Source organism: Rhinolophus sinicus, linkage group LG06, assembly GCF_036562045.2.
Source record: "Rhinolophus sinicus isolate RSC01 linkage group LG06, ASM3656204v1, whole genome shotgun sequence".
NCBI lineage: Eukaryota > Metazoa > Chordata > Mammalia > Chiroptera > Rhinolophidae > Rhinolophus > Rhinolophus sinicus.
In genome coordinates, this window is record NC_133756.1 from 143,515,594 (window position 1) to 143,540,402 (window position 24,809).

The window sequence follows — 24,809 nt, forward strand, 5'->3', positions numbered from 1 at the left end:
CTTCTTTATGCAGAGAAGAAAAGGCCATAACCAGAAATAAGAAAATACAGGGAAGGAAAAAAAATCTCACTGGTTTAGGTAAATATACAATTATCACAGTGAATCAACCACTTAAAAAGTTAATAGGAAGGCTAAAGATAATAGTAGTAAAATTAACTATAACTACATTAAACAATCAGGAGATACACAAAACAAAAAGATGTAAAACATGATCTCAAAAACAAGGAGTGGGGGTGGTGGTAAAAATGTAGTACATTTAGAATGCGATTGAACTTAAATGCCTATCTTCTTAGACTGCTATATATATAGATGGATATATATGAACCTCATAGTAACCATAAACCAAAACCATACAAAAAAATGAACACAAAAAAGAAGAGAAAGGAATCCAATCAAAGAGATCAAGGGAAGAAGAAAAGCAATGAAGAAAAATAAAAGCAACCAAAAAAAAAAAACACAATTAGCAAAATGGCAGTAAGCACATACCTATTAATAATTACCCTCAGTGTAAACAGACTCAGTGCTCCAATCAAAAGGTAGAGGGTGGCAGAATGGGTAACACAAAAATGACCTACTTACAAGACACTCACTTCAGATTGAAAGATACACAAGGACTGAAAGTGAAGGGCTGGAGAAAGACATTCCATTCGGATAGAAATGAAAAAGCTGGGGTAGCAATACTCAGACAAAATACACTTCAAACAAAGAATGTAAAAAGAGACAAAGAAGGAATTACATAATTTTAAAGGGGTCAATCCAAGAAGAGGATATAGCAATTGTAAATATCCACGCACCCAACATAGGAGCACTAGAATATAAATAATGGTCTTAAATGCCACATTAGACCAGTTTGACTTGCTAGACATTTATAGAGCATTTAATCCAAAAACTGCAAGCTACGTATTTTCCTCAAGTGCACATGGAGCATTTTACAGGATAGATCACATACTAGGTCATAAAACAAACCTCAATAAATTCAAGAAGATTGAAATTATATCAAGCATATTTTTTGGAGCACAATGGCATGAAACTAGAAATCAACTACAGGAAAAGCACTGGAAGAAACACAAATAACATGGAGATTAAACAACATGCTTCTAAACAACCAGTGGAACAAAGAGGAAATGAAACAAGAAATCAAAAACTACCTTGAGACAAATTAAAATGAAAACAACCTTACCAAATCTATGGCCTGCAGCAAAAGTAGTTATAAGAGGAAAGTTTATAGCTATACAGACCTACTTCAAGAAGCAGGAAAAGTCCCAGATAAACAATCTAAATTTACACCTAAAGAATCTAGAAAAAGAGGAACAAACAAAACCCAAAGTAAGTAGGAGGAAGGAAATAATAAATATTTGAGTGGAAATAAATGAAATAGAAAATAGAAAAATAATAGAAAAGAGTAATGCATCTAAGAGCTGGTTTTTTGAAAGGATAAATTAAATTGACAAGCCTCTAGCAAGACTTATCAAGTAGAAAAGAGAGATAACATAAATAAATAAAATCAGAAATGAAAGAGGAGAGATTATAACCAATCCCACAGTAATACAAAGGATCATTAAAGAATACTATTAACAATTACATGCCAACAAATTTGACAATCTAGAAGAAAATGGATAGATTTTTAGAAACACAGCTAAACCAGGACTAAACCAGGAAGAAACAGAATCTGAAAAGACCAATTACTAGCAATAAAATTGAAGCAGTCATCGAAAAATCTCCCAACAAATAAAAGCCCGGGACCAGATGGCTTCATAGGCTCCACCAATCATTTAGAGAAGAATTAGTCGTTATCCTTCTCAAACTATTCCAAAAAATCGAAGAGGAAGGAACATTTCCAAATTCGTTCTATGAGGCCAGCACTACCCTGATACCAAAACAAGACAAAGACAAAGGAAGAGAATTTTAGGCCAGTATCCCTGATGAACATAGATGCCAAAATTCTTAATAAAACAGTAGCAAACCAAATTCAACAGCACATTAAATGGATTATACACCATAATCAAGTGGGATTTATATACCAGGGATTCCAGGGTGGTTCAACATCTGCAAAACAGTGTGATTCATCGCATCAATAAAACCAAGGATGAAAATCATGATTATCTCAATAGATGCAGAAAAGGCATTTGACAAAATTCAATATCCATTTATGATAAAAACTCTCAACAAAGTGGGTGTAGAAGTAACTTATGTCAACAAGCCCACAGCTAACATATGCAATGGTGAAAAGCTGAAAGCTTTTCCCACAAGATCAGGAACAAGACAAGCATGCCTACTCTCACCACTGTTATTCAACATAGTACTGGAAGTCCTAGCCATAGCACCCAGACAAGAAAAAGAAAAGGCATCTAAATAGGAAATGAAGAAGCAAAATTGTCACTATTTGCAAATGACATACTATATATAGAAAACCCTGAAGAATTCACCAAAATATTAATAGACTTAATAAAAGAATTCAGTAAAGTAGCAGGATATAAAATGAATATACAGAAATTTGTTGCATTCCTATATATTAATAATGAACAATCAGAAGATATGAAGAAAAGAGCCTATTTACAATTGAGATAACTATATGATTTTCATCCTTGGCTTTGTTGATGTGCTGAATCACATTAACTGTTTTGCAGATGTTGAACCTCCTTTTAATCCCCCCAGAAATAATAAAATGCCTAGGAATAAACCAAGGTGAGAGATGTAGTACTCTGAAAACTGTAAGACATTGAAGAAAGAAATTGAAGAGGACACAAATAAATGAAAGAATATGTGGTGTTCATGGACTGGAAGGAATAACATTGTTAAAGTGGCCATATGACCCAAAGCAATTTACAGATTCAGTGCAATTCCTATCAAAATTCCAATGTCATTCTCAGAACTAGAACAAATAATCCTAAAATTTATATGGAGTCCCCAAAGACCCTGAATAGTCAAAACGGAGAAAGAACAAAGTTGGAGATGTCATACTTTGTGATTGCACACTATACTATAAAGCTATCATAATCAAAACAGTATGGTATTGGCACAAAAACAGACATGTAGATCAATGGAAAAGAATAAGAGTCCAGAAATAAACTCTCACTTATATGATCAACTAATCTATGATAAAAAAGATAAAAAGGGAGAATATATTCATAAATGATATATCCAATAAGGGGGTGATATCCAAAATATATAAGAAACTCATATAACTCAATAACAAAAAAATAATCTGATCAAAAAATGGGCAGAGGGCATGAAAAAACATTTCTCTAAAGGAGACAAGCAGATGCCAATGGAAATAATGAAAAGATGCTTAAGGCCCCTAGTGTAATGGTTAGCAATCTGGACTCTGAAAAGGTGCTCAACATCACTAATCATCAGGGAAATAAATGCAAATCAAAACCACAAGCAATCACCTTATACCAGGTGATTATATCCAACATAGATGGATATAAAAAAGTCAACAAATAACGTGCCGGTGAGGATGTGAAGAAAAGGAAACCCTTGTGCACTGTTGGTGGGACCGCAAACTTGTGCAGCCCCTGTGGAAGACAATATGGAGATTCCTCAGAAAACTGAAAATAGATATACCATACGACCCAGCAATTCCGCTTCTGGGTATTTATCCAAAGAAAATGAAAACACTAGTTTGAAAAGGTATATGCAACCCTATGTTTATTGCAGTATTATTTACAATAACCTAGATATGGAAGCAACCTAAGTGTCCATCAACAAACAGATGAATGGATAAAGAAGGTGTGATTGATACACACACACACACACACACACACACGGAATATCACACAATAAAAAGAATGAAATCTTGCCATTTGTGACAACATAGATGGAATTATGCTGAGTGAAATAAGTCAAGCATAGAAAGACATACTATATGATTTCACTTATATGTGGAATCTAGAAAAAAAACTAAAACAACAAAAACAGACTCATAGAAACAGAGACCAAAGGTATGATTACCAGAAGGGAGGGGGTGAGTGATAGGTGAAAAGGGGAAGGGGAATATAGTCAGTAAATTATGATAAATTACATGGTGACAGATGATTACTGGAGTGATAGAATTAGTGGGATGGTCACATTGTAAGGTATAAATACGTCGAATCACTATATTGTACACCTGAAACTAATATAACCAACATATAGGATTGTATACCAGTTATACTTACAGTTAAAAAATAAATCAACTCCAAACATATGCCCTACTATTGGTAGGTCATCAGAAGAATCACATTTATGTCATTTAATGATTATTAAATTTATTCAAATATAAGAAATTAGGAATACAGTCTGATTTACCCTTTAGTAGATTCCTGATTATATGATTTTTAGTATTGAATGCTACATACATTCTTAAAACCTCTTAGATGGTTTAAAAGTTATAGTTGTGATGGTTTAAAAGTTATTATTATAGGGTGGTAAGTGTTGTTTAATATCTCATTTAATTACATTTGTTTGATCCTCTGTGCCCGTGACAGGCTTCCTCCTTCCTCCTGCCTCCCCCCCACCCCCATTTTAATGGAATATAAGATTAGCTTTCAGTTAATTTTTTTTCTGGAAACATTTAAAAATCTTATTTAACAGTGTGAGAACAATGATTTTTGTTTTTGTTCCTTCCCTTTGTACTCCGTGGATTCTGTTTTAAGAGCTTTGAGTAGTCAGCTAGCATATTATATAAACCGGGAGGCTCCAGCTGCTTGGCCTCTATATTTAGTTCACTTGTTAGTTAATGACTTCATTTTATTTGGGTCCTGCATTATTCCACATACCACATTTAGTCTATGCGATACTTAGATTCCTTTTCTTTATTTGAAATCTTTTGGATGAGAGTAAATAAAAAAGCTTCATTTAATTTTTGTACTTGACATCTGTTTATTAAATGTTTTAAGAGAGTAAAGGAAATCCTTTTAAAAGCAATCTAAAAATGCTAGATATTTTATAATAATTTGTTTCTAGCATTAGACCTTTGCATAAATACTAGCCTCTGTTTGGAATGAAAAAAAAAAGCTATGAATAATTGCTAAGTACAATTAGAAGTTTCTAATTTGTTTTGATATAAAAATTTCAAGTAAATTTACCTGAATTTCAGAAGCTATACAATTGCTATGCTAAATTACAGGTTCTGTGTTTAAAATTAGAAAAAAATGAGGTTCTTATTTATAAACAAAGACTGCTAATATTTTGGTTGATGTTGACTGATATTGATTGATACAAAAAATAAAAAATGGACTTTATATCAGTTAGATCCAAGAGTTAGAAGGGTTAGTAAATATTAAGGTAGATTGGTAAAAAATTTAGTATAGTCCTTATTCACGTACTGTCTTAATATATATAGTATAATTTTGCATGAAGCAGGTAACTATTAGTTTCAGTAATTTTTGCAGTTTATATTTGAAAACGTTGCCAAATCTGGCTTAGTTTAGGACTGAGGTTACTTATAAATCTGATTGGGTAATAAACAGAAGTGTCTTATTCTTGACTTTTTTTTTACTCTTGTTAAAAATATATTATATTTAAAAAATGAAAGCAGGAAGTAGAAGCTTAACCAAATTAAATATTTTTGAGCTAATCACAGTAGGAACACACATACTCCAGGTTCCAAGGTAAACGATTTGTGTTTAAACACAGGTTCATGTGTTCTTCTATTTCTTTGAACTGTGCAACACAGAAATGTAGTAGGGATATCTTAAAATAGACAGGACAGTGGCCAGAAATTGTTGACTACTATAGATGGTGAGGCTGTCTAGCTCTTGTGGTGATATAAGCCAGGAGTACATGCTAAGGGCATTGATTTGCTCAAGGTCAGCATGTTCTAAATTCAGCTACTTGAGTGTGGTTTCTGTCAAGAACACGTAGGGCTCTTGAATGCGAAAACGGTTTTAGCATAAAAGGTTTAGCGGCATAAGGTGCTATATTTATAAGGTGTGGTGGCAACACTCGGCTCATGAGTATCTTTTTCCTTTTTTTAAACATAGAGTTTTAGACTGTGGTTCTGAGTCATTTCAGAACATAGAGCCAAGAAAGTGGGTTGTAAAACAGCTTGTATAGCAGTTGTATTCTTTGCTCCTGTACTGAGTAATTTAGCATTAATTGTTGTTGAAGTAAAAACTGCTTTCTGTTTTGCATGTAATAGTTGACAGAAAGGCATGTAATGATCAACAATTAATTTAGGCTTATCAGTTTTTGTTTAGGGCATTCCCATTCTCTCATGCCTTTTAGATGTGGAAGTTTCAAAGAAAAAGTTCCTGTAATAAAGGTACATAGAATGATCCAAAAATATTTTATATAAGGTACTTTATAATATTAATAATAGAAGACCATGTATATACACTGCATCATTTTTTTTCAAGTGATTTTACGTGTAATTCCTAGTTTGTTTCTCATGTCTCATCTCTATGAGTTAGGTAAGACAGTTGGTGGAATTCCTTCTTAATAAATAGAAAACTGAGGCTTATACAAGTCAGACAGGTCCAAATTCACACTCACAATTTTTGTTGAGCCCTTTTTGTGTTCTGGTGCTATGCTAGGTGCTAGGGATACAGAGGTGACTAAAACATGTTTTCATCATTTAGTGGCGGAGAAAGATAGTTTGTCTCAAGAAGTGCTAGGATAGAGGTGTGTGCAGGATACTAGGGGAACCCAGAGGGCATTTAGCCTAACCCGGGGGTTCAGAGAAAGCTTCTGGGAGAGAGATGACGTCTGAATCAGCCTCCAGAGTAGAGGAATTAGGATTGAAAGTGTTCTCTCTCATCACCCCACTGTTATCTAAAAAAGCTCAGCATTGGGCTTAAATTACTGGCGATTTCTTCTCTGTATCATGTAATAGTCGTTTTTATTTGGAAATCTTTATTAGACAAACATATGATTGTCAATTCGGTTTATTTTTAACAAGTTTAATAGAAGTTTGTGAAAGTCTATGATGAAGTGGTTTTCAATGCCATGTATTGTGGACACAGGCATAGATTACTACATATGTCAGGCCTTAAAATAAAAATTTTGGCAGAGCTCTTAAAAGTTTTTTTTAAAATTCACATACCATGAACTTCCCATATCAAGTGTATACAATTCAGTAGCTTTTAGTATATTCACAGTTGTACATCATCACATCACTAGTCATTTTTAGAACATTTTCCTTACTCCCAAAAGAACTCCCCCACCCCCACCCTGGCACCCTTTACCATCCAGCTCCAATCTCCCGATCCCCTCAGCCCTAGGCAACCAAAATCTTTCTAGCTTTGTGGGTTTGCATATTCTGAACATTTCATAGCAATGTAATCATATGATACGTGGTCCTTTGTGACTGCCTTTTTTCATTTAGTGTTTTCAAGATTCATCCATGTAATGTGTATCAGTACTGCATTTCTTTTTGTTGCCAAATAATATTGTCTTACAGAGATGTACCACATTTATGTATCCATTCATCAGTTGATGGAGACCTTAAAATTGTATCAGTGAAAAGATGCATGAATAGAAAACTGCAAAATGGTCCATGATTACGCCTTTTATTCAAAATATTTAGTACCTATAAGTATTGACACTTAGGAGCAGCAATATAGACTCTATCATTATGGTGCTGAGCAATCTAATGGAAGACAACCAACGAAGTTCCTCTGAGAAGAACAGGGAGTGAGAATAACACTCCCATGTGCTTAAGTTTTTTAAACATTTTACTTTGAAATAATTTTAGATGTACAAAAAAGTTGCAAAAATAGTATGAATGTATACCCTTCACTTAGATTTCCCAAATGATTCAAATTTAAACATTTTGCCACCCTTGTTTTATCTCTTATTCTTTCTCTATGTGTACACACACACACATGCACAAACACACTTTTTTTTCTTTCAATATTTGAGAGTAAGTTTCAGATGTGAAGCGCCTTTACTTCTAATACTCCAGTGTGTATTTTCTATAACCCTAGTACAATGATCAGTGTCATCATCAGTTAACATCAACTCAGTGTTAGGATTTGATGAAAGGTTTGAACGATTCAAAATACTCTTTGAGTTGATGAAATTAAAGTGAATTCAATACTACTGGCCTATTTACAGATTTTATTCAGATTTTGACAATTGTTTCACGAGTGACCCTTTCTGGCCCAGAATTCAATCCAGGATCACACATTGCGTTGTTTGCCATGTATGTTTCTTCGTGTTCTTAATCTGGAGTAGTTCCTTAGTTCTTTCTTTGCCTTTAATGACACTTTTGAATAGTACTAGCCAGTTATTTTGTAGAATGTTCCTCAATTTGGGTTTGCCTGATATTTTAAGGTCATGTGTTTTTAGAATAACTTCACAGAAGTGATGCTCTGTCCTCACATGTTGGGAGGCACATGATGTTACTTTGTCCTATTGCTGGAAATGGTAACTTTGGTTACTTGGTTGAGGTGGTGACTGCCAGGTCTTTCTGCTGTGTTTTTTCCTTTGTAGTTAGTGTCTTGTGGAGAGATGCTTTGAGACTGTTCTCATACACTGTTTCTCGTCTTACTTTCTACTACTAATTTTAGCATCCATTCATGAATATAACCGTAAACAGTTCTAAGTGCGGGGTTGCAAAATAATGATTTTCTAATTTCCTCATTCCTCTATAAGGAAGAGTTTTCCTTCACTTTATTTTTTTTTGTTATTCACTGGTTTGTTTCTGTATGAACTCATGGATTCATATTCAATGGGTTATAATCTATTACTTGTCATTATTTGTTTTATTGCAAAATTGTCCTGAACTCTCCAGCAACAGCCTGTTTAAGCTTGTTTCTGTGTCCTTTTCCCTTGGCCCATCCTTCCTTGAGTGCTTGTTTTCTGGCACCACAAGATGTTCCAGGCTTACTTCGTGCTTTTCTCTGGAATGGGCTATTTCTCTAAGGAGCTCTGGCTCCTTTTTTTGGAAAATGGTGTTTATAAAACAAGATCTGGATGCTAGTGCCAAGTGTGCTTAGCAGTGCAAGGGTGTTACTGCTGTTAGACCCTTTGAGTGGCAGTTGGAAAGTGTGTGTGTGTGTGTGTGTGTGTGTGTGTGTAATTCTTTATCTGTTTGTATAGTAAAACCATGAATTCATACTCATTTGTCCAATTCTGACACCTTAGCGTTCATTCTATCCTTTTTCCTTTTATTTATAATCCTTTCTCTGACACCGAGAAACTTGACTCTCATCCACAATATGTCACTTATTTGTTCAATGCTAGAATACATTTAAAGTAGTTTTGAAATTGCCAAACCATACCACTGTTAATTTACCAACCCGACCACTTGTTTATACTTTTTTTAGTCTGAGCCTTGGAGCATGTAGTCAAAATACTGTTTCAGTACTTAGGTTGGTTCTTCCGAAGCTTCCTCTCCCCCACTTTCAGTGTGATTATTTATTTGAAATATAATTAAATTCATTTCTTTGTATGCAATTTTGGGTCCCCCTTGTCCTTGTTTGCTTGTTTATTTGTTTGACTATGTGAAACATTAACATGGGTCTCACAATTAGAACTACAGCAAATGGTTATCTCGGAAGTGTCACAACCCCTCAGCCCCATCTATTCCACCTCATTCCTACCCAACCCATCTTGGTAACCATTATTATTAGTTTCTGGTTTATTCTGTGTGTGTGGTGTGTGTGTAGGGTGTGTGTGTGTAGGGTGTGTGTGTGTGTGTGTGTGTGTGTGTGTGTGTGTGTGTGTGTGTGTGGTGTGTGTGTGTGTGTTTGGTGAGGAGTACAAATAAGCAGATAAAAGATAATGTCTGTTCTTTCAATTACCCTTTCAGAAAAGATAACCCACTGTAGATACCCATTTACACTTGTCTGTTTTCCCTTTACAGTGTTTCCTGGAAATTGTACATGTCAGATCATAAAGATTTTTCTCATTCTGTTTTGCTGCTGAATAGTACTTCGTTGTGGAGATTACCATCGTTTATTTAGCCACTTCCTTAATTATTGACACAGTGTTTACCAGTTACAAACTACAAAAAATAAGTTTGTGCATATGCGTTTTTGTATCTTTGGAGTTGTATTTTCAATGTAAATTTCCGGAAGTGGAATTATTTAATGAAAAGGTCAATGACTAGGTAGTTTTGTTAAATATTGCCAAATTCCTCTTAATAAGAAAGGTACCAGTTTGCATTCCGACCTGCAATAAGTGATAGTGCCTATTCTCTATAGCCTTACCAATAGGATATGTTGTCATTCTTTAAAAATTTTGCCAATCAAATGGTTATCCATGTTGTTTTGATTTGCATGTCTCTTATGAGTGAAATTAAATATCTCAGGTTTAAAGGTCATTTTAAAATTGTGTAGGGTGTGGGTGTGAATTACCTGTTCATGTCCTTTGCCCATTTTTCTATCAAGTTCAGTCCTTTGTCCCTCAGTTTTTAAGATTTCGCCCTATATAAGGGATATTTTAACCCTTTATTTGTGATATATGTTGCATTTTTTTTCATTTTGTCATCTTTTGACTTTTTTAGTTTTTTTGCCTTGTAAATGTGTGTGTGTGTGTGTGTGTGTGTGTGTGTCTGTGTGGTGTCAATTTTATCAATCTTTTATAGCCTCTAGATTGTAAGTCATAGTTAGAATGCCTTCTCCCATACTGAGGCATTCACCCTGTTTTCTTCTGGTACTTATTGAATTATATTTTTAGTATTTAGATCTTTAATCTTTAATTTAGATCTTTAAGTTTATTCTTATAATTGGTGTGAGGTGTGAATCTTTTTCCGAATAGCTAATCAGTTGTAGGGAACTATTTTAGATTGGGTGCACAGGAAATAGCTATAAGGACATGAAATATTAAACTAAGATCTGAAGGGAGCCCGCCATACATAGTGGGTAGAATGAGAGCCCTAAGCAAAGGAGAGAGTGTATGTGAAGGCACTGAGATTGGAAAGAGCTTGGTAAGGTAAAGAATCTGGAAGCCTGCCAACGAGGCTTCGGGCTAGTGGAATGGGTAAAGTAGAGGTGTGATTTAGGGTTGATATTAACATGGTTTGGTGGATCATTCTGGATTTGGAGGGGAAAGAGGACAAGAATGAAAGGAGGAATAGGAAAACCATTAGGAAAGAGGCATTAAGGTAATCCAGAGAGAAGAGACGTTGGTAGTAGAAAGAAATGGCTGCATCTAAGATACATTTTGGTATTAATGTTTTACTTTTCACTAGGATTAAAAAAAAATTTTTCTGAAGTGATAGATGCTTTGTTATGGTTGATGATATTTATTGACTTAAATTGTGTGTGAATTTAGATAAAACACCTGACTTTCACAGTCTCAGTTTTCTTATTTGTCAAGTAGGACTATCATTATGATTCGGAGTATCTATCTATTATCTATCTATCTATCTATCTATCTGTCTGTCTGTCTGTCTGTCTGTCTGTCTGTCTGTCTATCTATCTATCCATCCTTTTAAATATATCTTTGACACTGTATGTTAAAACTGCATTAAAAAACAAACAAGGAAAACAGAGGAACCTGGAAAACCCTCTACTAGTTGTATTTTAGACATGACTGAATCAGAAAAAGTGAAATAATAGCCTTTAAAAATTTTTAAAGCTAAATCACAACATTTTATTTTTAAAGTTAAATTATTTTAGACTGATTTGTTTTATAATTCCCCCAAATCAGTTGTTAGTGTTTATCCCATAGAAATTACCACTTTTCTTACAATATATTAATATAAATATTTAAATAAAAATAAGATCACAGAACACATTCTCCTTTGCAATTTGCTTTTGATTAACTCTATTTGTGTAAACTCTTTCAACATAAATTTCTGTAGGTGAATCTTATTCTATGGAACTATTTAAATAGAAATTTCACATGTGAATTCCACTTACAATAGATTAACTGTAAATTGAACAGATCAACTGTAAAGAAACATTTATATGGCAATAGAGAAAATTTGGATGTCAGATGATATTAGGAAATCATTGATTTTTTGGGTGTGATAATGACATTGTGGTTACTTATTTAAATATCACTTAGAGTGATATGTTGGAGTATTTATAAATGAAATTATATATCTGGGATTTTTCCCACTACCACCATTGTGATAATTTTAGATAGTCTTTTTGTTGATGCATTGGTAATTTTTGAAGTTGGGTGATTGGTAGACGGTAGTTCAACTCTGTGTATTTGATGTTGTCTATAATAGAAAGTAAATGAATACAATTAAGTCTTAAATACTTCAAATGCCAAGAATAGTTATCATAGTTCTTAATGTTTAGAAATCTGAAAATCCTCAAATGTGCTGATTGTTTCCTAGAGGGTACTTTTATAAAAAGCAGGAATTTTTGGGGGGGATATAAACTAAAAAGTGTAAGATTCAGAATGTTTGTTTAAATAAATAGACTTGAAATGTGATCTTTTATGTCTTTAGTGTATTAAGTTTTCATGAAGCCTTTTGATTTTAATATATTTAGTTATAATGGTGACTAACTGCCTTTAGTTTCATGATTGAGTGTGTTAAATCATTCAAATACTTTCAGATCAAGGTGACTAGCTAAAATGCTTTCCAAATTTTAATGAATTTGTTTGTTCTTTAATTTTATTTAGTTTTAGATAATTTTTTATTTCTAATAGGTGAAAAATGGAAATCTTGATTATTGATGGGAATTAAAATAACCTTGTGCATTTGTTTTAAGATTATTGAGTTACAATTTTAGACATTAATGTTTTGTTAATATTTATAAGGAATATTTAAAATAATTTGTGTTTCTAAAAATTGCTACATAGTATTTGCACATTTTTATACTTAATTAACTCCATGTATATTTCACCCTGAAAATGCTTTGTCCATACTACTCCCTGTATGTTAGAAAAACAAATTGGACTAATTTGTAAACTGTACTGTCATCTTGAGCTAACAATTTGGTGGCCAAAATTATTTTTAATAGGGAAAATTTTTTCATTTTTTTATTGTGGAAAAAAAATGTAGTATTTACCATCTTAACTTTTTAAGTGTGCACTCAGTAGTGTTAAGTATGTTCATATTGTTGTGAAATAGATCTCTAGAACTTTTTCCTCTTGCAAAATATGAAACTCTATACCCATCAAACAACTTTCTATTCTCACTCTCTCCACCCCGCGGTAACCACCATTCTACTTAGTGTTTCTATCAATTTGACTACTTTAAAAACCTCATGTAAGTAGAGTCATGTAATAATTGTCTTTTTGTGACTGTCATGTTTCAGTTAGCATAATATCCTCAAGGTTCATCCACGTTGTAGCATGTGACGGGATTTCCTCCCTTTTGAAGGCTTAACATATTCCATTGTGTTTATCCATTCTTCTGTTGGTGGACATTTGGGTTGCTTCAATCTCTTGGCTACTGTGAATAATGCTGCTATCAACCCGAGTATACAAATATCTCTTCAAGACCCTGCTTTCAATACTTTTGGATTAAAAACCCAGGACTCAGATTGCGGGATCATATGGTAGTTCCAGTTTTGACGGAACCTATGTGCTCTTTTTTCCAAAGCTGTTGCACCATTTTACAATCCCACCAACAGTACCTGAAGATTCCCGTTTTTCCCCTGTTCTCCAGTACATGTTATTTTCTGTTTATTTTTGATAGTAGCCATCTTGATGAGTGTGCGGTGATATTGCATTGTGATTTTGATTTGCATTTCTCTAGTGATGTTGAGCATCCTTTTGGCCATTTGATTTTACCTTTGGAGACATGTCTATTCAAGTCCATGGCCCCTTTTTTTTTAATCGTCTAATTTGATTTTGTTGTTGTTGAGTTGTAGGAGTTCATTATATATCTGGATAGTAACTCCTTATCAGATGTATGATTTGCAAATATTTTCTCCTATTCTGTAGGTTGCCTTTCCAATGTGTTGATTGTTCCTTTGATGCACAAAATTTTCTAAGTTTGATGTAGACCCATTTGTCTATTTTTGCTTTTTGTTGCCTGTGCTTTTGGTGTCATATCAAAAAAAATCATCTCCAAATCCAGTGTCCTGAAGCTTTTCCCCTATGTTTTCTTCTAAGAATTTTATAGTTTCGGTTCTTAATGTTTAGCTCCTTAATCCATTTTGAGTTAGTTTTGGTATATGGTGTCATATAAGGGTCCAACTTCATTCTTTTTTGCATGTGGATATCTAGTCGTTTCAGCATCATTTGTTGAAGAGACTGTTCTTTCACCTATTGAGCAGTCTTGGTACCCTTGTTAAAGATCATTTGACCACATACTTGAGGGTTTATTTCTGGGCTCAATAGTCTGTTCCGTATTTGGTCTACTTGCCTGTCTTTATACCGGCACCACACTATTTGGATTGCTGTAGTTTTGTAATAGGCTTTGAAATCAGGAAGCGTGAGCCCTCTAGTTCTTTTTCAGGAATGTTTTGGCTATTTGGCGTCCCTTGAGATTTTTTTAATATCATCATTTCCCCCAAAAATGATGTCATATTGAGAATTTTTAAAATTGAGATCTAATTAATGTATAACAGTATATTAGTTTCAGGTGTACAACATAATGATACAATATTTGCATATATTGCGAAGTGATTACTACAATAAGTCCAGTTAACCTCTGTCACCATACATGGTTCCAAAAATACAATTGAGAATTTTAACATTAAAACTACCTTAATTAATATGTGTCAGAATTTAAGAATGTAGATTGACCAGTGGGTATAGACAATACTTAATGTTTTTTGTCTATGTTAACATTTTGATTCATCTTTCCTTTTCAGCTTTACAGTGCAGTTTACTCTCAGAGCGTCCCTTGCCTCATAAAATCTTCCAAACATGCTTTGTACTTTTCATTCCTATTCCTTTGTCTAGTCCTGAATATCCATCTCTCTTCCTATGAAAATTATATTTACCTTTTAAGGCTTACCTTACTTACATGTTACCTCCTGGATGAAATCTTTCCTGAACTACCCCGTGTTCACTCCTTCTGAGCTATACTTACCACAGAAGTGTATTTGCGTGTGGAAAAGGCATCACTGAACCTTAATGAGGAAATGCTAATCCTTATTGTGAATGACTGGAACACAGACTCATAAGACTTTAGAGCTGGAAGGGACTTTTTTCCCATGATAAAATATCCCATTTTTAAATTTTACTTTTTATTGAGGTATAATTGACATACAACATTATATTAGTTTCAGGTGTACACCATAATGATTCGGTGTTTGTGTATATTGCAAAATAAATGATCATCACAATAAGCTAGTTAACATCTGTCACCATACAGAGTTACAGAATTCTTTTCCTTGTAATGAGAACTTTTCAGATCTGCTTTCGTAGCGACTGTCAAATGTGCAGTATAGTATTATTACCTACATTGCCGTGCCGTACATTACATCCTGTACTTCTTATTTTATAACTGGAAGTTTGTACCTTTTGTCCCTTTATCCATTTTGTCCTTACCTTACCCTCCCAGCCCCACCCTGGCAACCACCAGTCTGTTCTTTGTATATGAACTTGGTGTTTTGGGAAGGGATTTTTGGTATTTTCTAACATAACCCCCCCAACCCATGCATTAATTACTTTTAATAATATCCTAATGTGTTTATTTGTCCAGCCTCACCTTGAAGTCTTTTCAGTAATCACAGGAGACTTCCCTTCTAAAACTGGGTCCTGCTTATATACCCAGGGGTACTTAAGGTATGTGGGAGTATTTGATGTAATAGTATAATAGATATTTTTGTGATATTACTTTTTGTGATTTTTTAAAGAAATAAACACTTTGGTTTTTTAGTGAACACAGGTGTATTATGGAATCAGTTACTTTCTAGAGCTATGAGTTTAGTCCTCTCTATTTTTTTCTAATTTTCTCTCTTTTTTTTTTGTTAAACTTTTTAACAGTACAGAGGTCTTTTATTTTTTTACACTTATCATGCCATGAATTCATGGGGAATGGGTTCCAGCAGCTCAGGCTCCTTCCCATTGGTTCTCACAGAGTGTGCTGCTCTGGGTGGGGCAGGCTCGCGCTTCAGTTGAACCCAGGTACCTTTCTGTTTGGCTTCCTTCTTTTTTGATCATTTTTCTTCATGCATTTCAGGAAGCTATCTCTGTCTTAGGGTGCTTAATATGCTAAATATGTACATTATTCTCTTGACAAGAATTTTGCACTTGTTTATAATAATGCCAACCACATTTTGGGTAACATTGTAAACCCTTCTAGTTTTGCCACGGTAACTTGTGCGGCATTCCTTTCCAAACAGTGCCTATTCCCTTGATGTCTACAGTACCACCTTTTTTTCTTTTTTCAGGCATCTTTCATTGTTAAAAAATGTCCTCGTTGGTTACTAGAACTCTAATGTATCCTCACCCCCATTCATATAAAAATAACTGATTCTGCTAACCATAAGAAAGTTGGTAAACAAGTGGATTAGATGCATGTGTTTTATCTGAGGAACATAAACATATCTTAGTTTATAATTCTGAAGTATTAGAACCAAGTGTATTAGTATCTTGCTTAGTCCTGGGCTCTATGCCATAGAACTATATTTTAGACAAGGTATCTTAAGTATTTAAGGAACTAAACTCCTTAGAAAGATAGTTGAGAAAATACAACTACTTTGCCATATACTGAATTCTGTCCATTTGGAAACAGCTTTGGAATTATTGTAAGTATTAGATCTTCTAAAGGTTATCTAAAACGATTTCAGTTTTAAAATTCTATGATTCTTACATGCCCAGGCACTTGTAACTTCTAATTTCCTTTCCTCCCAATATCCTCCTCATTTTCCTCCATCCATACTGGAATTAAATGAAAAATAATGTGTTTCCCATACAATAATTACCCATATTTAATTAATTTCCTAATTAACTCCTGAGATAATTCCTTACTTACTTCTTTTTATATGATGACAAAGTGCTTATGATTCAGTAAATGATTTCAGTAATATGAAGAAGAAACAACATGAATAATATGACAGAATTTGGGTAGAAGCAGCAGACTAGAAGCTCTGAATTTTAATCCTAATTCTATTACCGATTGACTATTTAACTTTGTACATTAACAGGTTAAAGTTTGTATTATATGATCCTCTTGCCTTATAGGTGTGATATTAGGTTATAAGTTGATAATATATAAATGCTAAATAATACTAGTTAGGCATAGGGCAAAAACAGTTGTAAAAGCTTGGTCACAGTTTGTTAATTCTATAGGTTGTAAATGTAAAATATGTAATGCCATATAAAATCGGCTGATATGTAATTTTATATCGACTTTGAATGACTGTATTCTAGAATTGCTTATAACTGTTGGTTATCCATAGATTAAAAAGAAAACGTCTGTGTGGTTTTTTTTAACATGAGTAAAAGTATAATTTCAGAGGTTATCAGTGGTTTTCATTGTGTTATATATATAGCTTTGTCTTAAAGGTGCATATGGTCTCATGAATGTACTATAATAAAATGTAATGACGTCATCGATTAGATATCAGGCCTGACCTCACACCTCAGAATGTATGTGCCTGTTTCTTTCTGAGTCTTCAGCATTTTCCTGTGAATGGAATTCAGCACCCTGGATGCTATTAACAGAGTGCCTGCTGCCACGGAAGAGTGCCAGTTCAGTGGCCAGTGAATAATTTAGGCATCAGCTGGTGTGGTGAGATTGTATTACTTAGGAGAGAGAATCTAATATGTGCTAAACTTTGACATTAAAAAGAACAAATGTTTCTTTTGTGAAAAAATAGTGCATTACAAAAAAAACTTGAATATATCTACAAATCAGTGTACTAAATTAAAAATTATTTGATTTAATGGTTTTTTAAAAATTATAATAGTAATGAATGCTCACTGTCAGAAAAATTCGATGATAGAGAAGACTATGAAGCAAAATAGGAATAATTTTCCCCTTTATATTGTGGCTCTGGTTTATAATTTTTATAATATATTTTATACTTTTGTTTTAAACAGTCCTCTGTGATGTACATTTTGTTTGTTTTCTGATAATGTCACAGAGAACCTTCTTGTATGTCCTTGGACACTTACAGGTGCATTTTCACAACATTTTCAGGAGAATTGTTGGGTCAAAGGATATGTATGTACATTTTGCTGATGGTCACTGCCAAATTTCCTTCCAGAAATATACTATTCCAATTTGTAATCGCACCAATAGTGTGTGAAAATGCCCTTTCTTACATTCTTGTCACCAAAAGGATATTTCTGGTCTTTCAAACTGTTGGCTTTATATATTAAGGGAAAAAAGAAAATCAAGTTTTAATTTTGTCATCACTGCACTACATTTAAAAAAAATTTGAATTCTCCCTACTCTGTCATGGGTTATGCTTTTTCATGTGGGAAATGCGAATGGATATAGAAACGGAGTTCATGTAATAATCATAATCATAATAATAATAATAATAATTAAACTGTTTAGTACAAGCCACTGTGCTAGGAACTTCGTAATTACCCTTTACCCATCATAAGTAATAACATTATCTGTATTTTATGAATAGGGAATTTGAGATTCAAATGTGGTCAGCAGCTTGCCCAGTGGCACACAGCTAACAGCTTGCAGAGCTGTGGTTTGATCTCAGTTCTGCCTCTCCACTTTACTGTGCTTCTTCTCCAGGGATTGCCCCTCGTCTTTCTGAAACTCCTTTCCTGAATGACACTGATGTCTTGTTTGTTAATCACCAAATTGGATGGATTTTCTTTTTAAAGTCCACATCTGGCTGGATCTGTATCATTCAACTGTGTTAGTGCTTCATTTTATTGAAACTTTCTTTGGTAGTTCCTAAACATCGTACCTTCCTTCAGGTTCTTCTTTCACTTCTCTGACAAAGTTGCTAGTTCTTTTTGTCACCTGTTAAATGAATACGCTCTCCAGGGTTCAGTCCTGGGCCATTTTCTCATTTGATGTAGTTCCCTCTTGGAGCCCTTACTCTGTCCCCTGACTTCAGTTTGTTTGTATAATATGGCAAACTTTCAGACACTTTCCTGTATCCTGATCTCCTTTTGACACCCAATTTCTGTTTCCAGTTATCTCCTTGGATAGTCTAGATGTTACTAACTAATGTGCAAATGATTCGTCTTTCTCCCAAAGTATTCTCATCCTTCCTGATTACACATCAAGATTAGAAAAGGAATGGCTTTCCTGGTTATTCAGTGTTGGAAACTTTGAGTTCTTTGGCTTGGCTGTTTCGATGATATATATCTAACCACTGATCATATCCTATGGATTTTACCTCTGAAATACCCCACATGTAGATTTTGTCATACTTTTCTCACTGCCCTGTTTTGGATTTCTGCAATAGATTAGTCATTCATTTTTTAACCAGTAGTCTCTGCCTTTTCCTGTTTTTCCTGCATTGTTTGAGATGTGTTACAGATTGGTTCAGAGATCACAATGTACACACATTTACATACTGGAAGATTTTTACTACTTTGCTCTTTCTTACCCCTTCAGTTCCTAATATGAATGTACTTACCAGCAAATGTCACAAACTTAATGACCTCTTGGAAACCCAGTTGCAGTGGCATCAAGATTATGGTATGCTTTTAGCATTGAATTGGAAAAAGCGGACACGGTTAATCAAAAAAGGGATTAGAATATTTAAAAATGTGTGAGTAGCATGTTATGCTTAGGAAGCACTGTGTAACTTCAGTAGGTTTTATAGTACTGATTATAGTACTGGTTATAATATGAGTTATATGAACTAACCCATATAACCTCTATCCAAAAGTTTATTGACTATTTGGATGTTCTATTTTGTGAAGTTTCTTTTGCCTCATATTCTGTTTGCTTGGCTGTCTTAGTGTTCATTTGCAGTTTTTAAAGTGTATAGTTTCAACATGAAACCTTTTTGAGAAATATCTTCTTCCATTCTGTGGCTTACTTTTTCACTCTCTTAGAGCTGACTTAGGTGAATACATGGGCTAATTTAATACAAGGTCTTATTTAATTTTTTTTTAACTTTTTTCTTTTTTTAACTTTTTTTTTGTTGGGGAATATCGGGGAACAGTGTGTTTTTCCAGGACCCATCAGCTCCAAGTCAAGTTGTTGTTTTTGTTTTGTTTTGTTTTGTTTTGTTTTTTTCAATCTAGTTGTGGAGGGCACAGCTCACTGGCCCATGTGGGAATCGAACCGGCGACCTGGGTGTTATGAGCACTGTGGCACTGCGCTCTAACCAACTGAGTCAACCGGCTGCCCCTACATGGTCTTATTTTAATGTTTAATATTTTATTTTTCAAAAATTTCCTTTATGATTAACACCATTTATATCCTATTAAGAAATTTTTACCTACTCTAATGTCATTAAGGTGTTTTCTTTAAAAGCTTTATTGTTTTACCTTTCACGTTTAGATCTGCCATCCATCTGGAATTAATATTTGTATATGTGGTATAAGGTAAGGATTGAGGCACATTCCCGTCCCCCACTCCCCCGGCCCATGGATGTCCCTTAACTGAGCACCATTTTATTATTCCACTGCCTGGCAGTGACAACTTGTGTCATAAACCAGGTGACCTTATAAGTGTGGGTCTGTATTTGGACTCTTCATTGTTTTGTCTGTTTTTGCATCAGTATCACATTGTCTGTTCCATAATTGATAATATGTCATTCTGCTTGTTCTTCAAAGGACTGTTTCTGGTCCTTTGCATTTTTAGATCAATTTTAGAATGTGTCGCTTCTGAAACAACAAAAACAAAAAAAATTTTTACTTTTGAAGTGTATTGTCCAATGGGTATGCTTTGGGAGTTACTTCCTTTCAATACTTTAAAGATGTTATTCTATTATATTCTGGTTTCCATTATTTCTATAGAAAATTGTCTTCTTTGATGTTAAAGGGTTTTATTTCTCCTCTCTGACTGCAGTTAAGATTGTTTCTTTGTGTTTGGTTTAAGCAGTTGACTAATGTGTCTGTGTGTGTGTGTGTGTGTGTGTGTGTGTGTGTGAGAGGGAGGGTGTTTGTTAAATTGTTCTTGGCCTATGTTTAAATCCCACTCCCATCAATATTTTACTGTGAAACAATCTTTTTTTTTAAAGATTTTATTGGGGAAGGGGAACAGGACTTTATTGGGGAACAGTGTGTACTTCCAGGCCTTTTTTTCCAAGTCAAGTTGTTGTCCTTTCAATCTTAGTTGTGGAGGGTGCCGTTCAGCTTCAAGTTGTTGTCCTTTCAGTCTTAGTTGTGGAGGGCGCAGCTCAGCTCCAGGTCCAGTTCCCGTTTTCTAGTTGCAGGGGGTGCAGCCCACCATCCCTTGCGGGAGTCGAACTGGCAACCTTGTGGTTGAGAGGACGCATTCGAACGAGCTGAGCCATCTGGGAGCTCAGTGGCAGCTCAGCTCAAGGTGCCATGTTCAATCTTAGTTGCAGGGGGCGCTGCCCACCATCCCTTGTGGGACTCAAGGAATTGAACTGGCAACCTTGTGGTTGAGAGGATGCGCTCCAACCAACTGAACTATCTGGAGGCAGTTCAGCTCAAGGTGCCATGTTCAATCTTAGTTGCAGAGGGCGGAGCCCACCATCCCTTGTGGGACTCGAGGAGTTGAACCAGCAACCTTGGTGGTTGAGAGCCCACTGGCCCATGTGGGAATCGAACTGGCAGCCTTCGGCGTTAGGAGCATGGAGCTCTAACTGCCTGAGTCACCGGGCCGGCCAAAAACTTTTAAACTTACAAATAACTTCAAAGGATTTTGCAGTAAATGTGCGTATACCTACTACCTGGATTCTACAATTAACATTTTGCTACCTTGGCTTTATTATAGATATCTCTATCCATTCATCATTCTATCTTTATTTTATGAGGCAATTCAAAGTAAGTTGTCGACATCAGTACACTGTACCATGAATCACTTAAGCATGTCTTTCATAAACTAGCTCAGTATTTATTTATGGTTCTTTTTTTGGAAGTAAATTTTATATACAGTGAAATGCAAGTTCAGTGAGTTTTGACAGATGCCATACAGCTGTGTAACCCAAGTCCTATCAAGATCTAACCATCACCCTCGAAAGCCTTCCTCGTGTTCCTTCCCATTCAGCCCTAGTCTCCGCCTCGCACCCCTCCCATGTGGAACTACTGATAGGAGGTTTTCACCACAAATTAATTTTTTCTCTTCTAGAATTTCATATAAATGGAATGATACAGCATGACTATTTTGTCTTAAGGTTTGTTTCTCTCAACATAATTTTGTGGCTTACTGATATTTTGTTTGTATTAGTAGATCTTTTTTTTTTTTTTTAAGTTGTTGAGTAGTTTTTCTGGCACAAGATTTCCAGGCCGACCTTATATTTTCCCTGCTTCAGGCCTGGAATCAGCTACTTCTCCTGGGAATGGTATTAGAATTAAGAGTTTGTTGTTTTAAAAAGTAGATTCCAGTTTTCTGGTGAAATTTCCTATCATTTCATCCATTTTTTTGAACATTTTTTAATCATTATTTTAAAGTCCTTGTTATAATTTCAGTAGCTGAATGACTATGGGCTGCCTCTATTGTTTTTTTCCCCCCTCTCCCTTTATTTCTTTATATTATATTTACTGTTAGGCTGGTAACTTTTTTTTTTTTGTTTTCTTGCTTGTTTGTTTCTTCAACACTGGACCTTGGGTATGAAGAATTCTTGAGCTGTGCTGGTCAATGTGTAGCCCTAATCACTCAGGGATACATAGGTTTAAATTTCAATTAAAATTAAATAAATTAAAAATTTATTTCCTCAGTTGCGCTAACCACCTCTCAAGTTGGCAATAGACGTGTGTGACTAGTATGGATCAAGAATAGTTCCGCCACTGCATGAAGTTCTGTTGGACATTGCTGTGCAAGGAACTCTGGATGATAATATCTTCCTCCAGAGATAATTCTTTTTTTATTCTGGAAGCCAGGTAGAGTAGGTAGATCATGTTATTCCAAGGGAGGCTGATCTATTTCAGTCTGCCCTTGTTCCTAGGGTGTAGCCTTTTGTGGTTTCAGTTGAAAAGCCTGGAGTATCTGCCAAGGCCCCTTTTCCTTGGCAGGTTCTGAATTCCAGTTTTTGTTTTCCCTGCCCAGTGGGACAGCTGCAGGTCCCAGGCTACTGCTTTCTGTTCAGCCTGTGTGCCTTGCTGTCAATTGGTGATTCCCTCTAGGAAATGTAAGGCTCGCTTTAATAATAAATTTTCTCTTTGCTATGGGAGTTTATTCCCTCAAATCCCAGCTGTCTTGCCTACTCTCTGATGACTTCACACAGATTTTTTTAAAAAATATGTTTTATTTTATGGAGCTGTTTTAGGTTCACAGCAAAATTGAGCATAAACCACAGAGTTCCCATATCCCCTCTGCTTCCACACACTATTGACATGTCTCATCCCTCAGCACAGTGGTAAATTTGTTATAATTGATGAATCTAACTTGATTTCATCATTATCACCCGTAGTCCATACACACAGCTATTTTTTTGGTATGTGTTTTAGCCAGCCTTTGTAGTTTTCCTTACTAGGGAGATTAGTCTGATACCAGCTACTGAATATCCTTCAACTTTCTTTTATTAGGCAAAATATACTCCAATATATTTGAAAGCTTCTCAGTGATTCCTGGCAATTCCTTTTTTTTTTTTTTTTTTTTAACTTGCATTTATTTTAAGTGTATTTTTCCAGGACCCATCAGCCCCAAGTCATGTAGTTGTTTCAAGGTAGTTGTGGAGGGACCAGCCCAGTGGCTCCAAGGTCGCCATTTCGATTCCCACATGGGCCAGTGAGCTGCGCTCTCTACAGCTAAGATTGTGAACAGCAGCTCTCCCTGGAGCTGGGCTGCGTGGGCTGCCGTGGGCTACCGTGTGACGCCATGAGTGGTGCTGTGAGCCAGCAACTGACTGCCTCAGCGGGGGCGGGGGGGTGCAAGGCTCATAATACCAGCATGGGCCAGGGAGCTGTGTCCTACGCAACTAGACTGAGAAACAACGGCTTGAACTAGAGTGGGGGTAGGCTGAAGAAAGGGGAAAAAAAGGTAGTTGTGGAGGGCGCAGCTCACAGTGGCCCATCGGGATCAAACTGGCATTCTTGGTGTTAAGAGCTTGCTCTCTAATCTCTAACCAACTGAGCTAACCAGTCACCCCCTGGCAATTCTTTAAAATGGTTATTATTGGGATTAATGGTTCTGGCAGGAAGTTATTAATGGTTCTGGTAGGAAATTAGGTATGTGGGGGAAGATGTATGTGTGGGTCTTTCATATGTTCATATTCCCTTAAATTCCATTGGTCTAGGTATAGAAGTTGCTTAATATAGTTGGCCATTTTGTAGGTTTTCAAATATCTGAGAATTTCATTTAAAATGTGTACTAAAATGAAATATACTTTTGGGAATATTGTGTCTAATTGAATATTTTGTGTTCATATTTTTTGTTCATTGAATGTATCTTTAAGGAATGACTATAGTTTGTAAAATATTCTGCCAAGGGCTGTATGAACTGTAAAACCAAGTGATAGGCAGCTCCTGATCTGAAGGACCTTACATCCTTCTTAAGAGAGAAGATAAGACATGTACATAAATATTAATAGGACTGTTTGTAGAAGACACATTTTATTTCTTACAAGGTTTCAGGCTAAACCCAAGTTTTTTGGCACCACCATTTATTGACCCTGCAACTTTGGGGAAATCACTCAATTTCAGATGCTTTTTGGGGAAAGGGAGATTATGTGTCAAGTTCTTTACTTGTTTTTATTGTCACAGTAACCTGGGAAAGCAAGTATATCCCTCATTTGCAAATGAATGACTTGAGGTGGCAATGACAATTATAACATGCCTATGGCCTAGAGTTTTGTTAAGTAACTGGGATTTGAATTCATTTCTCTGTTACTCCACAGTCCGTCCTTGTATGATTATAACAGCAAGTCACAATCTATTCTGAAAAGTACTAATATAATAGATATTCCTTGAAAAACGTTGAGAGTAATAATGTGTTTTCTAATATGCACTTT

General features: G+C 35.1%; 1 protein-coding gene and 1 pseudogene across 6 annotated transcripts in view; one reads left to right on the forward strand and one right to left on the reverse strand.

Moving 5' to 3' along the window:
- HIPK3 (homeodomain interacting protein kinase 3) overlaps positions 1–24,809 on the forward strand; it is a 96,063-nt gene that overhangs the window by 37,821 nt on the left and 33,433 nt on the right. The window lies entirely within an intron of this gene.
- On the reverse strand, positions 1,297–1,559 carry LOC141572497 (KANTR integral membrane protein-like; annotated as a pseudogene).